The sequence below is a fragment of the Monodelphis domestica genome, chromosome 4, assembly GCF_027887165.1.
Source record: "Monodelphis domestica isolate mMonDom1 chromosome 4, mMonDom1.pri, whole genome shotgun sequence".
Classification (NCBI taxonomy): Eukaryota; Metazoa; Chordata; class Mammalia; order Didelphimorphia; family Didelphidae; genus Monodelphis; species Monodelphis domestica.
Genome location: NC_077230.1, coordinates 376,248,390 through 376,265,231, shown reverse-complemented (window position 1 = coordinate 376,265,231; position 16,842 = coordinate 376,248,390). Strand labels below are relative to the sequence as shown.

Here is a 16,842-nt window from a genome sequence, read left to right as displayed (position 1 = left end):
TCCAAAGACCAAACCATAAAAATGCAATGGATTATATCTTAATGGACAGATAATGACTAATTGCCAATTTAGAAGTAATGTCCAAACCACCATTTCTATGTGGACCATCATTTTGTTAGATCAAAAGTCTGTCCACAATAAAGTACAAAATACATTGTGTATTTACAACTTCAGTCAGACCTGTTTAAGCATAAACTGAAAAGAAAGGAAGTGGATAAAGAAAAAGACCTTGATGTGGACTGTCTCCATTTTCCTTGGAAGCTGAAGTGATTTAAAACAATTACTATAATAGTGTAAAAGGTCTAGAATATATATATATACATATATATATATATATATATATCAGATATATTTCTTTGCCAAGCAAAGAGACACACAGCAGTTACAGTACAAACAGCTTTGCAAAACCTTGTGGATGAAAATGGTAGAAATTATGAACAGCATCACCTCACAAAACAATGAGAATCAGTGAAGGAATAATGAGTTTTCAGAAAGCTTAGTCTGAGATTTAATTAAGCTAGTCCCTTCCAACCACATTTAGTGATAAAATTGGAAGGAGAATAATAAACAAATGAAACAATGGAAAAGATTTATTTGTATCTTTTTAAAACAAGCTATCTTATTTAATAGTGACAGTGCGGCCACTATATTTGTATTCTAACATCTTGGTCATTGATATGCTTTCCAAGAAAATGGAAAAGAAGGTGAAGGTAGGAAAAGCAACTAGATTAGAATTAGGGGGCAGCTGGGTGGCTCAGTAGATTAAGAGTCAGGTCTAGAGATGAGAGGGCTTAGGTTCAAATCTAGCCTCAGACACTTCCCAGCTGTGTGACCCTGGGCAAGCCACTTAACTCCTGTTGCCTATAAAAAAAGTATATACAGAATAACTCTCTCTTACAGATGACACCACTTTAAGAATGCGGAAGTTTTGGTTTTTAAAATTTCTGAAAGGGTGGACAATACTGAATTGTTAAGAAAAAAGGCTATTACTAACAAAAAGGGGAATTAAGAGAACATCAAGAGTAATCCAGATGCCTATTTTATCATTTTTATAAATTTTTTAAAGAATGGTATATTGATCCCAGGTTCAAATCTAATTTCAGATACTTCCTAGCTATGTGACTCAGGGCAAGTCACTTAACCTCACTTGCCTGCCTCTTTTAGCTCTTCTGCCTTGGAATCAATACTTTGTATTGATTCTAAGATGGAAGGTAAGGGCTTTAAAAAATGTTATATTGATGTATCCAGAGCTTTCTTGATGATGACAGTTAACATTTATACAGCACTTACTATGTACCAGGCCCTATGCCAAGCACTTACCAATTATTATCTCATTTGATCGTGTCCAGAACCTTGGAAAGTAGATGTTGTTATCTGCATTTTATAGATGAAGAAACTGAGGCAAGCAGAGGTTAAATGGCTTGTTTAGGATCATAGCTGGTAAGTATCTAAGGATGGATTTAAACTCAAATTTTTCTGACTCTAGGCCCAGTGTTCTATATGCTATGCCATCCACCTATAATATGAGAAGAGAACAGGCAGGCATTTGCAGGTGATTTTCTACAAGATACTCTTTATGATTACACAATCATCCAGAATTTTCAGAGAAATTACATTGTAGGTACTTTTTGTGAAAGAAATACTTTTGATTTATAAAAAGAATTCAGTCTTAAAGATTATTCTCCAAAAATATACCTTCTATGAATATGCTAAAATGAATGGATGAATGAAAAAACATTTATTTTGTACCTATTATGTACCAGGCACTGAGGATAGGGCTACAAAAGTGACACAGTCCCTGCTGTCAAGGAGCTCTCTTCTAAAAGGGTTAAGACAGTACAGAGAGGGAGTTTTGCTTCCGGAGAGTTATAGGGCTAGTGAGGAGCTACAGAGTATTTCATCATCATATCCTCTTTAGTAGCAATTGTAACTTTGCTTCAATTTCTGTTTCTAGAGCAAGATAAAGAAGACTGAAGTAGGAGAAGAGAAAATGGGAGGGTGGGTTATGTGTGTGGACATCAAGGCTAATGGCAAGATGTCTACAATAGTCCTGGTTTTCTGAAAGAGGTGGAAAGCATGATCTGAGAAAAGCTAAATACAGTGGGTTAGGTGGGTTTGCATTCTCCTGCCCACCACTTGGGATAGCTGAGTCCCAGATCTTGTCCCATTAAACAGGATACTTTGATAGATATAATATCAATAATAAGTTTTTTCCAACAATCCTTTAATTCATCATCAATCAAGATATAAAATAGTCTAGTCCACTAACATTTATTAACCACTTACTGTGTATCAAACAGTAGCACTGTCCCAAGTGCTAAGGAATACTAAGAAAGTAAAAAAAAACCCCAATCCCTGCTCTCAAGGAGATCCCATTCAACTGGGGAAGAAGCTAGATATATAGAAGATACACACACAAAATGAAGATAGTCTGAAATGGTAAAGCAAAATTTGAGTTGTCTTGAAAAAATCTGGGGAAACTAAGACGTAGGAGTGAAGTGGGGCAGAGCATTCCAAACATGGCGGACAGCCAGTACAAAATAATTGAGGCTGGAGTTAGAGTGTTATATTCAAGGAATTTCAAATTGACTAGTAGAGACAGATTGTAGAGTACATGGAGGGAACTAAGATGTGAGAAGGCTGGAAAGGTGAGACAGGATGAGCTTACGAAGAACTTGACATGTCATATAGAGAATTTTCTCGTTGATCCTGGAGGTCATAAGAAGACACCAGGGGGATTTGCCTCTCTACTTGAGAGGAGGATATACTGGAGTGGGGAAGGGATACCTGAGGCAGGAATATTTTATTTAGAAGTTTATTGCTGTAGCCTAGGTGAGAGGGGGTGAGGGTCTGAACTAAGGCTGCAGCAAAGTGATTGGCGATCAAGGGATATAAACAAGAAATATCATGAGTGTAGAAACAAGGTATGGCAATAGATTGGGGGTGGAGTGAGAATGAAGTGTTAAGAATGGCCCTGAAGTTGTAGGAGAGAATGGTGATGCCATCATCAAGATTAGGGAAATTATAAAAAAGCGGACAGCAGTGGTGTGAGGTTGAGGGAAAAGACCATGAGTTCTGTTTTGGACACGCTGAGTTTGAGATGTCTCTGGATATTTAGTTGGAGATGTCCAAGAAGCAGATGAAGATCTATGACTGCAATTCAATAGAGAGACTAGGTCTGCATTTAAAGATTTGAAAATTGTCTGCATAGAAATGATAATTGAGTTAATGGAATCACTGAGATAGTCAAGAGGGAGAAGAGAAGACTCAGAACAGAGCTTTTTGGGGATACTTATGGTTAATGGGGTACTAGGTGGCATGGTGGATAGAATTCCAGGTCTAGAGTCAGGAAAACTTACCTTACCTCAAACACTTACTAGATGGGTGACCTTGGGCAAGTCACTTAACCCTGTTTGTCTCAGTTTCTTCATCTGTCAAATGAGTTGGAAAAGTAAATGGCAAACTAGTCCATTATCTCTGGATCCAAAAAAATCCCAAATAGGATCACAAAGAATCAGTCATGACTGAAATGACTGAACAACAACACTAACATGGTTAATGGATGTGATCTGGATAGAGATCCCACAAAGGAGACTGAGAAAGACCAGGAGAGAACAATGACACAAAAATCTAGAGCAAAGAGAGAATCCAGAAGGAAAAGATGATTATTAGCACTGAAGGCTTCAGGGAGGTTCAGGATGGAGAACAAGATATTAGATTTGGCAATTAAGAAATCATCCACAATTTTGGAGAGAGAAGTTTAAGTTGAATATTGAGTATGATAAAGGTGTCTGTTATTGTCATGGAGGTGGTTCTGATTATGATATGCAGTTGAATAGATAGCCCATTGAACTGGACCTTTGAAAGATTCTGTTGATGGATAATCAGCAGCTGGGTGTAAACAGGCAGACAAGAGTAGGCTGTATTACATTGGGGAAATCATGTAGAACTCTTAGCAATTCCAAGGTACTCTGAAACCAAAAAGAGCCTATCTTTTTTTCTTAACACCAATATTCTGGTAATGCTGTATAGCTACGAATCATGGAATGTCACTACCTCTGAAGAATCAAAATTGCCAGTGACCCAAAGGGCAATGGAGAGATAGATAGAGAGTAGCAGTAAATGGGTTGTAGAACATTATCAGTGATGACTTGCTTACATCAGAGAATGGGGCAAGCCAGCAAAAAAAAGGGATGGATAACATGAGTATCACATTGACATTCATGTGGTGGGATTTCTTTTCTCACGTAGTATTAAAAGGCTCAAAAGAAAGCCTCCATCACATTAAATAGACTATTTAGAGAAGGTTTATAAGGAGGACATGGACAAGAGTTGATCATTGATTTCTTGGATCTATATACATTTAGTCTATAGAAGCAGTTAGGTGGTGCAAAGGATGGAGTGCTAGACTCAGAGCCAGGCTAGATTGAGTTCAAATTCATCTTCATATATGTATTACCTGCGTGTTCCTGGTCAAGTCATTTTAATGTCTGCCTGTCTTAGTTTCCACATCCATAAAATGGGTATAATTGCAACATCTTTCTTCTAGGATGATTGTGAAGGTCAAGTGAAATAAGGGTTTAGCAAATCTTTAAATGCTACAGAAATAGTAACTCTGTTATTATATATGAATGGCATATTCATCGAATCCATATCTCTGGGATCATGGCTAGTATGGCCTGAATACACTGGAAGCAATTTTCTTACTTTCTTAGCTTTTAACTTCCACCCAGGGAGTCTAGAAAATTGTGCATATGGTAACTCTGAGACTCACTCCTCCCCTGCAAGCACACAATTCACAGTATTTCAAGAGAAACTTTAATTAAAAGGAGGGCAATAAAACAGGATTTTCTCTCTCTCTCTCTTTCTTTCTTTCTTTCTCTCTCTCTCTCTTTCTCTCTCTCTTTCTCTCTTTCTTTCTCTCTCTCTCTTTCTTTCTTTCTTTCTTTCTTTCTTTCTTTCTCTCTCTCTCTCTTTCTCTCTCTCTTTCTCTCTTTCTTTCTCTCTCTCTTTCTTTCTTTCTTTCTTTCTTTCTTTCTTTCTTTCTTTCTTTCTTTCTTTCTTTCTTTCTTTCTTTCTTTCTTTCTTTCTTTCTTTCTTTCTTTCTTTCTTTCTTTCTTTCTTTCTTTCTTTCTTTCCTTCCTTCCTTCCTTCCTTCCTTCCTTCCTTCCTTCCTTCCTTCCTTCCTTCCTTCCTTCCTTCCTTCCTTCCTTCCTTCCTTCCTTCCTTCCTTCCTTCCTTCCTTCCTTCCTTCCTTCCTTCCTTTCTCCAGTTAAATGTAAAAACAATTTTTAACATTAAAAACATTTTTGAGTTCCAAATTCTTTCTCTCACTCCCTCTCTCCCTCCCTTCCTGATATGGTAAGCAATCTTATAGAGAGTTTACATATGCAATCACATAAAACAGTTTTCAATATTAGTCAATTTGTGGAAGATATCTCAAAAAAGAGAAGGGAAGAAGCAGCAGCAAGAGAAACAGAAGCAGAAGAAGAAGGAGGAGGAAAAATGGAAGAAAATGAAAGCGAATCTGGGATTATCTTGGATTATATTATAGTATTACTGAGAATAACTAGGTCATTCAGAAGTCATCAAACAATATTGCTGTTATTGTGTATGAAATTCTTCTGGTTCTGGTCACTTCACTTTGTATCAGTTCATGTAAGTTTTTCCAAGTTTTTCTGTAATCATCCTGCTCATCATTTCTTATGACACAATAGTATTCCATTACAATCATATACTACAACTTGTTCAGCCATTCCCTAATGTGTACAACCCCTTAGTTTCAGTTCTTTACTATCACAAAAAGAGTTGCAATAAATATTTTTTATACAAATAGGTCCTTTCCCTTTTTTTTTTACATCTCTTTGGGGATACAATCTAAGTAGTGGTATTGCTAGATCAGATAACAGTTTTAGGGCCCTTTGGGCATAGCTCTAAATTATTCTCCAGAATGATTGGATCAGAACACCACTCCATTAATAGTGCTTTAGTGTCCCAGTTTTTCCACATCTCCTCTAACATTTATCATTTTCCTTTTCTGTCATATTGGCCAATCTGGTAGGTATGAGGTGGTACCCCAGAGTTGTAAAACAGGAATTTTTGAATGAACAGTTACCAATCATCATAAGATCAGAGATTTAGAGTTGAAATTTAACTCTCTTATGTTGTAAGGGATTAGCTTTGCAAAAAACAAGAAGCAATGGTTTTGATTTCTTTGGCTGAAAACTGCCTGTTCATGTCCCTTACCCATTTCTCAATTGGAGAATGGTTTGATTTTTGGTACAATTGATTTAGCTCTTTATAAATTTGAGTAATTAGACCTTTGTCAGAGGTTTTTGTTATGAAAATTTTTTCCCAGTTTGTTGCTTCCCTTCTCATTTTGGTTTCGTTGGTTTTGTTTGTACAATACCTTTTTAAATTGATGTAATCAAAATTGTTTATTTTACATTTTGTGACTCTTTCTATGTCTTGCTTGGTTTTAAAGTCTTTCGCTTCCCAAAGGTCTGACATGTATACTATTCTGTGTTCACCTAATTAACTTATAGTTTCCTTCTTTATGTTCAAGTCATTCACCCATTCTGAGTTTATCTTGGTGTAGGGTGTGAGGTGTTGATCTAAACCTAATCTCTCCCACACTGTCTTCCAGTTTTCCCAGCAATTTTTGTCAAATAGTGGGTTTTTGTCCCAGAAGCTGGGGTCATTGGGTTTGTCATAGACTGTCTTGCTGAGGTCACTTACCCCCAGTCTATTCCACTGATCCTCCTTTCTGTCTCTTAGCCAGTGCCAAATTGTTTTGATGACCACTGCTTTATAGTATAGTTTGAGATCCAGGACTGCAAGGCCACCTTCCTTTGTATTTTTTTTCCATTATTTCCCTGGATATCCTTGATCCTTTATTCTTCCAAATGAACTTTGTTATGGTCTTTTCTAGATCAGTAAAAAAATTTTTTGGAAGTTCAATAGGTATGGCACTAAATAGATAAATAAGTTTGGTTAGTAATAAACACATGAAAAAGTGCTCTAAATCTCTTATAATCAGAGAGATGCAAACAACTCTGAGGTATCACCTCACACCTAGCAGATTGGCTAACATGGCAGCAAAGGAAAGTAGTGAATGCTGGAGGGGATGTGGCAAAGTAGGGACATTAATTCATTGCTGGTGGGGTTGTGAACTGATCCAACCATTCTGGAGGGCAATTTGGAACTATGCCCAAAGGGTGTTAAAAGACTGTCTGCCCTTTGATCCAGCCATAGCACTGCTGGGTCTGTACCCCAAAGAGATAATAAGGAAAAAGACTTGTACAAGAATATTCATAGCTGCGCTCTTTGTGGTGGCAAAAAATTGGAAAATGAGGGGATGCCCTTCCATTGGGGAATGGCTGAACAAATTGTGGTATATGTTGGTGATGGAATACTATTGTGCTCAAAGGAATAATAAAGTGGAGGAGTTCCATGGAGACTGCAACAACTTCCAGGAAGTGATGCAGAGTGAGAGGAGCAGAACCAGGAAAACATTGTGCACAGAGACTGAAACACTGTGGTACAATCGAATGTAATGGACTTCTCCATTAGTGTCAATGCAATGTCCCTGAACCATCTGCAGGGATCTAGGAGAAAAACACTATCCACAAGCAGAGGACAAACTCTGGGAGTAAAAACACAGAGGAAAAGCAACTGCTTTACTACAGGAGTGGAAGGGACATGAATGAGGAGAGACTCTAAATGAACACCCTAAGGCAAATACCAACAACATAGAAATGGGTTCAAATCAAGGACACATGTGATACCTAGTGGAATAGCATGTCAGCTATGGGAGGGGTGGTGGGAGGGGGGGGAGGAAAAGAAAATGATCTTTTTTTCCAAGGAATAATGTTGGAAAATGACCAAATAAAATAATGTATAAAAAAAAAAACAAGAAGCAAAATGACAGGGCCAACATTCCAAAATTCTCAGGAGGTGAAGAATGGAACACAGAGGAGGTGCTGGCAGTTGGTGGACTCTGGATGAGAGAGAGAAGCTGCTTTGGCTCTAGCTGTCAAGATACCCAGAGGGTAGCTGTATGGGATTTCTGGGGTGGACCCAGGAAAGTCATTGGTTCCCTCTCTTTGGCTATCCTGATATTGTGCCTGGATTTACTGCTGCTGATACAGAGAAGTGGATTCTGCTGTTGCTGGTGACATCTTACTGGGATTTGCTTTTTGGATCAAAGAAAGGACTCCTGTATTGTGAAATTTCTTGGGGCCCCTTTGTCCTTGCCTCTACCAATCCTTCTTTAACTTGAATTAATTAGTTAGTTTAGTATAATTATAGAGAGTATAGGATTTTAATATCTGGGGTGTGTTAGAAGTAAGCTATTCCCTCATTCCCTTCCATTCCTTTCTCCCTTTAGTTAAATAAACTTTTATATTTATAGCTAGTTTGAACCCTTCTTTTACAAACCCTATAAAACTTATTTTATGAAGGAAATTGAGTCCCAGGAGGGATAAGTGAATTGTCTAAGATCATGCTGGTGATAAATAGTAAAGCCAAGACTTGAACTTAAGACCTCCTATTTAAAAATTTGTATTTATTCCAAGATACATGCTATCTATATCCTTTCCAGATGTATGTTGCTAAGAGTCTCTCTTAGTCTTCAGCATACAGGGTCCTTGGACTGTCAACTCCCCCAAATTCTGTTTTGGCTCACTTCTCTCTCCTAGTAAAAGGAGGGGGGCAATGGTATTGGTGACATTTTTTATTCTCCTTCCATCTTCTGGTTCTCCCTCATAATGTTTCCTGCTTCGTGGAACTGCCATCTGCTCCATTAACTTCTCAGAAGGGTGAGGTCAAGTCTTATATGCTTGGTCATCTGTTTCATACAAAGTGGAGCAAAGCACTCCAGATTCCTTTTGCTCCTTCCTCATTTTCTCTCTTCTTAAGTTTATCAGGTTCTCATCCCATTCATCCCCATGTACATTTCTAAGGGAGACCCTCTTAATTTTCTCCAAATACTCAGATGGGAGAGAGATAGGAAGAACATACTGACTGATGGTGCCATCTCAGCATAGACTCTGATTGGATAAGCAAGAAGCTTGGATGTTTCAAAAAGTATATTGGGAAGAAGATCATGGAGGAGAGGAGGGAATGGTCTTGGGAGAAAATTCTCCCAGTGGCTTATGTTTTTTTGATATTAGTTGCTGGCAATGAAGGCAGTTTTATTTGATTTTTTTTCCTAGTCCAGGTTTTAGTGTTGTCTATATAGCTGACTAGTGAATCAATATGTTTGCATCCTTCAGTGACAGCAAAAGTGGAAGAATCCTGATCTCCATTAGTGATGCAAGAAGGGAATAGAATTGTGACTCAGATGTCTATGACTCATGTTTCTGTATCTTGTCTTTACCATAGCATGAAACATGTGATGGGGAATGAGAGCAAAAGACCAGCAGCCCTAATCACCAGAGGCCAGGACTGGGCTTATGCAAAGATGGTATTTTGGGATGAGTGAGTGAAAGTGCATTTATTAAGCATTTACTATATGCAAAGCTCTAGGGATACAAATAGAAAAACTGAGACACTCTCACTGGGGAAAACAATATATAAAATAAGATTCAGCTGTAGGAGGATGGAAAGACTTAAAAGAACTAAGTATGCAGCAGTGGTTGAAGTAGATGGCAAGGACCAGGCAGACTTAGGTTGCTTCAGTAGATGAGATGACAGTGACAGAGGTCCAGAGGATATAGAGTCAGGTCAGATAATAAGGCTTGGAGGACCTTGGGCCACAGGGAAAGGGTGGATGGTGTAAGGGGCAAAAGGGGTTATATATAAAAGGATTGGACTGGATTATTTAAGAGTGTGGTCACCAGGAGTTTAATTTATTCCAAAGAGATTTATTTATAATTTATTTACAAAATGTAGAAAGAATTAAATAAGAAAATCAGAGAGAGGATAGGGTAAGATAGCTAGCTTAAGCACTAAGTAATTTACTTCTGGCCCCTAGCCTAACCCAGGCAGGGAGAGTTGGTTCTTTGCTGGCCTCAGCAAAGTTGAAGACCTGGGGTTAGGCTAGCTAGTCTCTCCTGAGGCTAGTTTTGTCAGAAAATATTCACGAAAGGAATCAGCTCTTTCACTCACCACGTGTCAGTCCAACAGTCTCATCAGGAACAGGGTTTCAGGTCCAGTCAGCAGATTTTCTCCTTCAACCTCCATTCCAAAGAATGAAGAAGTGTCTCTCACAGGAAGTGATGGCTCCTTTTAAAGATGCTTCTTTTGCATCACTTCCTGTGTTTTCCTCCATTTTTTACATAGACAAATAATAGTCTAAAACCTTGCTTAGGACTGCCCAGGAGGCAGTTAGTCGATTCTGATTCTGATTCATCACCCACTATTGCACACGTGGGTCACAGACCTCCCACTTAATGATTAAGTGGGATGTTTACACTTTTGGTGATTAGATCTAAAAATGGGCAGATCTTCCCACTCAACTTTAAGTAGGGTATTCTAAAAATAGGCAGGGGTTACAATTTAAATCTTCACAATCTGGGAAGAGTAAATTAATTTCATTGTTATAATCAGGGGAGAGTTAAATTTAATCTTCCCAATGGTAAGACGTGATGGTGGTGGTGGTGGTCCTTTATCTCACTAGAAGGAAAAGAGATGATTAGTCCCATCTCATCCAAGTGTGTGAGTGGTCAGGTGGTCCATATGGGTTCTAGGTATCTGGAGATCCTGAAAAGGGTGAAATAAAAGCAAGGAAGGGCATGGTGGTGGTAGATTTTTTTAACCCTTACTTTCCATCTTAGAATCAATGCTATGTATTGGTTCCAAGGTTAGAAGAGCATTAGGGGCTAGGCAATGAGACTTAAGTGAACTTCCCAGGGCACACAGCTAGGAAGTATCTGAGGTGAGATTTGAACCCAAGACCTCCCATCTCTAGAGTTAGCTCTCAATCTACTGGGCCACCCAGCTGCTTTCAATGGTAGGTCTTTCTATCCCTCTGCTGGTCCAGATGGGTTCTGATTGACTGGAAGAGGGAGTGACAGGGAAAGTCCACACTTGTACATGTACACAGGAACAATGATTGGATTTACTACATTTTTGTATTGTTCATCCTTTGCTATTTTTGCAATGCCACTGCTTTAAGTGAATGACCTTGTTTTTACCAAGAATGAGGTGTGAATGATTCGTAATGGCCAGATCCAAATAGAAGGAGTTTCCGGTGGGTGGGGGTGGAGTCAAGTCAACTATCTATAACCTGAACCCTGAGTAGATTCTCAGGGAGAAGTAGAGAAACTAGTTCTGGGGTGTTGCACACACTCCTATTACAGAGATATTATACATGAATCTCTATAGATATCCAAACTGGATTTTTTCCCCCCAAAGGACTGTGTTGAACAGGCTGACCATTTCCTTCTCTAACTCATTCTGCATTTTCTGTCTGCTTCATATAATTAGCAACTTGTTCTCTACTGCCTTGTTCTCTAATCACTTGTGCCACACAATTTAGTTCATTGTATAATAGCTATTATGTATAAAATTGCCTTGTTCCTTAATTCAATTCAATAAAAATTTTATCAAGCATTTATGCTATGCTTGGCAAGTAGGATATAATGACAAAAAGAAAAAAATATTCCTTGCCTTCAGGGAGAATACTTTCTAATGCATGTGTATTGGCTACGTATCCCTAATTAAAATGTAAGTTCATTGCGGTTGGGTCCATTTTAAAAAAATATTTAATTTTATTTAATTAATTAATTAAGAATATTTTCCTATCATTATAAGATTCATGTTCTTTCCCTCTCCTTCCCCCACCCCACTCCTGTAGGTGACACACAATTCCACTGGGTTTTACATGTGTCATCAAACAAGTAGGTCCATTTTTTTAGGCTCCTACTTCAGCCTATAGCACTTAGCACAGAACTCCCATTTCCCAGCTGTCCTGTTGTGAATATATGTAAATTTGTAGTACCCCATTGTTAAATTCAGGGCCCCTGAAACTATTTGGGTTTATTTGAGAGCCCTCCTTGTTATCCTCCATATTTCACTGAATATCTTTCTGATTTACCTATTTTTTGAACATGTGACATTATACTAAGGCAAAAAGATAGAGAGTAACAAGGTAGATAATAAAGAATTAAATTGAATTTGAGATGATAATGGAAGGAGAAATCCCATTCAAAATAAGTATAAAATACATAAAATACTTGGGACTCAATTTATTAAAGCACACAAAATACCCATATAGTCAATGAAAAAGTGCTTCTTAAAGAATTAAAGAACAGCTTAAGTGGCTAGAAGAATAGTCAGTGCTCATGCCTAGGCAGTGCCAATATAATAAAAATGACAATGCTACTGATTTTTGTTGTACAGTCATTTCAGTTGTGTCTAACTCTTCATTACTCCATTTGGGGTTTTCTTGGCAAAGATATTGGAATGGTCTGCCATTTCCATTTCTAGAGAATTTTACAGATGAGGAAACTGAGGCCAGTTAAGTGACTTGTCCAGGGTTACACAGCTAGTAAATATATGACACTAGATTTGAACTCAGGAAAATTATGTTTTCCATTCTGCTTGTTTCTCTGGGACTTGGAGCTTGAGGTAGGTTTAGAGTATATTGGGAGCAGAAGACATCAATTTGGGATTGAGGGTATCATCGATTTCGAGCTGGAAGGGACTTCAGGCTCAGCGCTCTATTCACTGTGCCATCTAGCTGCTCCTACTACTGATGATACTTTATTGAATTAGATAAGATAAATAACAAAATTCATCTGGGATACCAAAAGTCCAAAATATCAAGGGTAATAATGAAAAGGGGTAAAGATAAATATAGAATATCATTTCCAGACATCAGATTATATTATAAAGCAGCAGCCATTCAAACCATTTGGTATTGGTTAAAAAATAGAGAGGTAAATCAATGGAATAGACCAGATGAGGGTAAATCAGAAAGAATAGAACTCAATAACCCAGTGTTTGATAAACTAGAAGCATGAATTATTTAGGAAAGAATTTCCTATCTGATTAAAAGCTGCTGGGAAAACTGGAAAGCAGTCTGGCAGAAATTATGCTTAGACTAACACCTTACATCATGTTCCACAATACATTCCAAATGGATATAGGATCTTAATATTACAAATCAAGCCATAACAAATGAGAAGAGAAGCAAATTATATACCTTTCACAGCTATGGGTAAGAGATATATTTTTAACTAAACAAAAGATAGAGGCAAATATAGTCACTTTGGAAAATTCTGCAAGTAAAGCAACTAAATGCCCACATCCTTTAACCAGGTGAGTCTGTTAATTAACTCAAAGCCCAAAGGAAGTCATTGATAAAGAAGAAAATCCCTGTATATGCCAGAATATGTATAGCAGTGCTTTTTTGTGGTGGCAAAGAATTGGACATTTTAAATAGGTGCCCATTGTTTGAGGAGTGGCAAAACCGAGATACATGAATGCAGTGGAATATTACTGTGCTTCAAGAAATATTGAAACTTCCTAGCTGTGTGACCCTGGGCAAGTCATTTAATCCTCTTTGCCCAGACATCACCAATCATCTGCCTTGAAACCAATATACAGTATTGATTCCAAGATGGAAGGTAAGGGTTTATTAAGAAAGGAAAAGAAAAGAAAAGACAAGAAATGATGAATATAATCTAGGTAGAATATCATGAAAAAATCCACACAAACTGATACAGAATGACACCAGTCCCTATCTTATTCCTTTGCAGTGTTTTCAGACTTTTTGATTGGGCTATGTTAATGACTGATTTTTTTCTGCCAAGTGTGGAAGCCTTTAAATGTGTTTTCTAATAACATCATTAAGTGAAGCAGTAGATAGAATGTCTGGCCTGGAGGGAGTCAGGAAGACCTGAGTGCAAATCTTACCTTAGTCATTTTGCCTCAGTTTCCTCATCTGTCAAATGAGCTGGAGAAGGAAAATGACAAACCACTTTAGAATCTTTGCTGTGTGACCTTGGACAAGTCACTTAACCTTGTTGATCTCAGTTTCCTCATCTGTCAAATGATCTGGAGAAGGGAATGTCAAACCATTTTAGAATCTTTGCCAAGAAAACCCCAAATGGGGCCATGAAGAGTCGAACATGACAGAAACAACTGAACAAAAAAGATACCTGTAACCTTGGTATAATTCCTTCAGACTAGGAAAACATCTCCCTTAGATTTCTGCAATCTGGTTGCCTCCAGTTTTGGCTAAGAAGCCTCTCCTTTGAGTTAGGGAAGATTCTCAGCCTTAGGCACCAAGCTTATTAGAACAAAGGTCTCCTGCTAGCTAATGCCCTCAGGCTGAATCTTTTCTTTGAATTCAGTGAAAACTGTGGCCTAAAGAGAAGAAAGATCACACAGGTTTTGAACCCAGAACTTCCAGCTACACCATTTATGCATGTGTCCTGAAAAATTGTGTATTACTGTTTGTGTGTGTATGTCTTTTCCTCCTCTTAGATTTTAAACTCCAGGAGGATTGAACTCTTTTATCTAAACTTGGTATCTCCCCCAAATTTAGCACTTGTTTTCAGCAAAGTACAGGAGCTCAATAAATATTGTTGGTGTTGTGGAGTCATCAGGAGAAATTTAGGAAAATAGGAATAAAAAGGGACATCTGTGTAGTTTAAAAGTTTGCAAAATGCTTTACATATTTCATAGCCACCCAACAACCCTGAGACGGTTGGTATCATCATTTTTTATCCCCATTTCATAAATAGGAAAACTGAGGCTCAGTGATTTGCTTATGGCTAAATAAATATTAGAAGTAGAAGATGAACACACAAGTTTTTTTTTTCCCCCCTTTGGTAAATTCTTACCTTCTGTCTTAGAATCTCCACTTAGTTCCAAGGCAGAGGAGCTGTAAGGGCTAGGCCATTGGGTTAAGTGACTTGACCATGGCCACACAGCTAGGAAGTATTTGAGGTCAGATTTGAATCCAGAACACCTCCTGTCTCCAGGTCTGGCTCTTTATCCACTGAGCCACCCAGCCAACCCCTCCGTCCAAGTCTTCATGGCTCTGAGGTCAACACCCAAGTCACTAGACCAAGCTAACCTTGGGTAGGATAGATTAGCAAGCTGGAAGCCCTGTGGTTGGCTGGACACTCTTCATTATCATGCACCTTTCTCAGGATGATCTTTCCCCTAATGTCCAAGCTTTACAAGATGGCCCTGTGTTCTCTAGAGCTTGTGGTGGCAGAAGGGAAAAGGGAAAGAGGAAGAAGAGCCAAGGAAGAAATGGGGGAGCTAATTAATGATTCAATGTGACTGGCCTCTCGCCTACAGTGTCAAGCAGGCTTTGGTACCCAAAAGGTCTTCCAAGTTCAGGGTCCTCTTGAAACAAATCAGGTTTGGAAAAGAGTGGAAGGACGAGCCCATGTTCAGAGAAGAAGCCATGATGCTGGGATGCCACTGGGGCCAGCAAGACCTGCAATGCAAGACCGAAGCCTTAGATTCCTCCAGAATTTGCCTAGAGAGAGCCAGGATGGTGCAGTGGTGGGAGGGCTAGTCATGAAGACCCCAGGGCAACTGCTGCTCTCAAAGCCTACAAGCCATCTGACTCTGAAGAACCATTTAGCTATTCAGAAGCTCAGTTTCTTTATCTGCAAAATGGGGGTTGTGAAATCTGCCAGGGATTATTGCTAAATGGATCAGTGGATAGAGTCCTGGATTAGGAAGGTCTGATTTAAATCCAGCATCCTACATAATCTACTCCTTTTGCTTCAGTTTTCTCATCTGCAAAATGAACGAAATAATAGCAACTACCTCCTTGGATTGTTGTGGGGATCAAATGAGATAATGATATTTCGCAAGTGCTCAAAGTGCTTTACAAATACTATTATTATTATTTAGTATATATTTATGGAGGGTTTTACAAGCCAACCCTTAAGGTGCTATGTAAATATCAAAATTGTTTTCATTAGAATGTAAGAATTGGGAGGAGCTTTAGACACCGTCTAGGTCAACACTCATTAAGAAATTTTAATGCTTTGTTTTGTTTTTCTATCATTTTAAGTGCTATCTTTTATTTTTTACAGCCCTGCCCAGAGTCATCCTTTATAACAAAGAATAAGCGGGAAAAGGCAATTCAGCAAAACGAACGGATACGTATCAACTGAGTCTGAAAGACGAGGCTCCGCTCCATTCCCAGAGTCCTCTATTTCCACGAGGATGGGAGGGAAGCTGTCTTTCTCATCCGTTCTCTGGATCCGGATCTTGTCCATGCCCTCCTTGAGGGATGAAGAGATGGGGGTTTAGAAAGGGGACGATGATAACTTACCCGAGATCAGTCTTGATAAATGGCAGAACTGGGGATGAACTCACACCTACCGACTCCCAAGACCAGTGCTCTCTCCGCAGCACCACAATGCCCAGAGTGAGAGGCTGTTCCCCCTGAGTCACTGAGGGGTGACAGCTGGGGTGAGGATAACATGGGGAGCCTCAGGAACTCAGCCCCCAACCCTGGGCCCCCCAGCCCTCTAGAGCCCAAGTTGTGATTGGGGAGGTGGGAAGGGAACGGGATCCCTGGATGTTCCGCCAATGACTTTATTGGAGAAGAATTTACTAGTTAACCTTTGTCCTCAGAGATTGGCCAGAACTCTTGTTTTTAAAACTGCTTTGGTCTGTCTAGCCCAGGCCATGGCCTCTGAGTGGCTCTGCCCTTTAAACCTCTGCCAGGCGCCTGCAGGTCCCTGAATAAATGCTGAGTCCCGACATCCTGGGGGGAAAGCCAAGGTCCATAAAAAGTTATTCCATTCTGCCAGTCGAGCTTCCTAGACCTAGACTGAGCCATCGTCAACTAACAATGGGGACAAAGAAGTGCCTTTGCCCAGTTCCTGTCTGCCCCTCCTGGGTGTGTTTGGAGTC

The 16,842-nt window shown here is 39.0% G+C and overlaps 1 long non-coding RNA gene across 2 annotated transcripts; it reads right to left on the bottom strand.

The window, feature by feature from the left end:
• Window positions 1-11,785: 11,785 nt before the first annotated feature.
• On the bottom strand, window positions 11,786-16,506 carry LOC107649121 (uncharacterized). Of its 2 annotated transcripts, XR_001622570.2 has the most exons (4): window positions 16,256-16,506; window positions 14,796-15,403; window positions 14,109-14,316; window positions 11,786-14,004 (listed from the first exon to the last, which is right to left on the bottom strand). It is a non-coding gene; the product is annotated as an uncharacterized LOC107649121 (long non-coding RNA). The 2 variants fall into 2 exon arrangements; XR_008911504.1 differs by having other exon boundaries at window positions 11,786-14,316.
• Window positions 16,507-16,842: the final 336 nt, after the last annotated feature.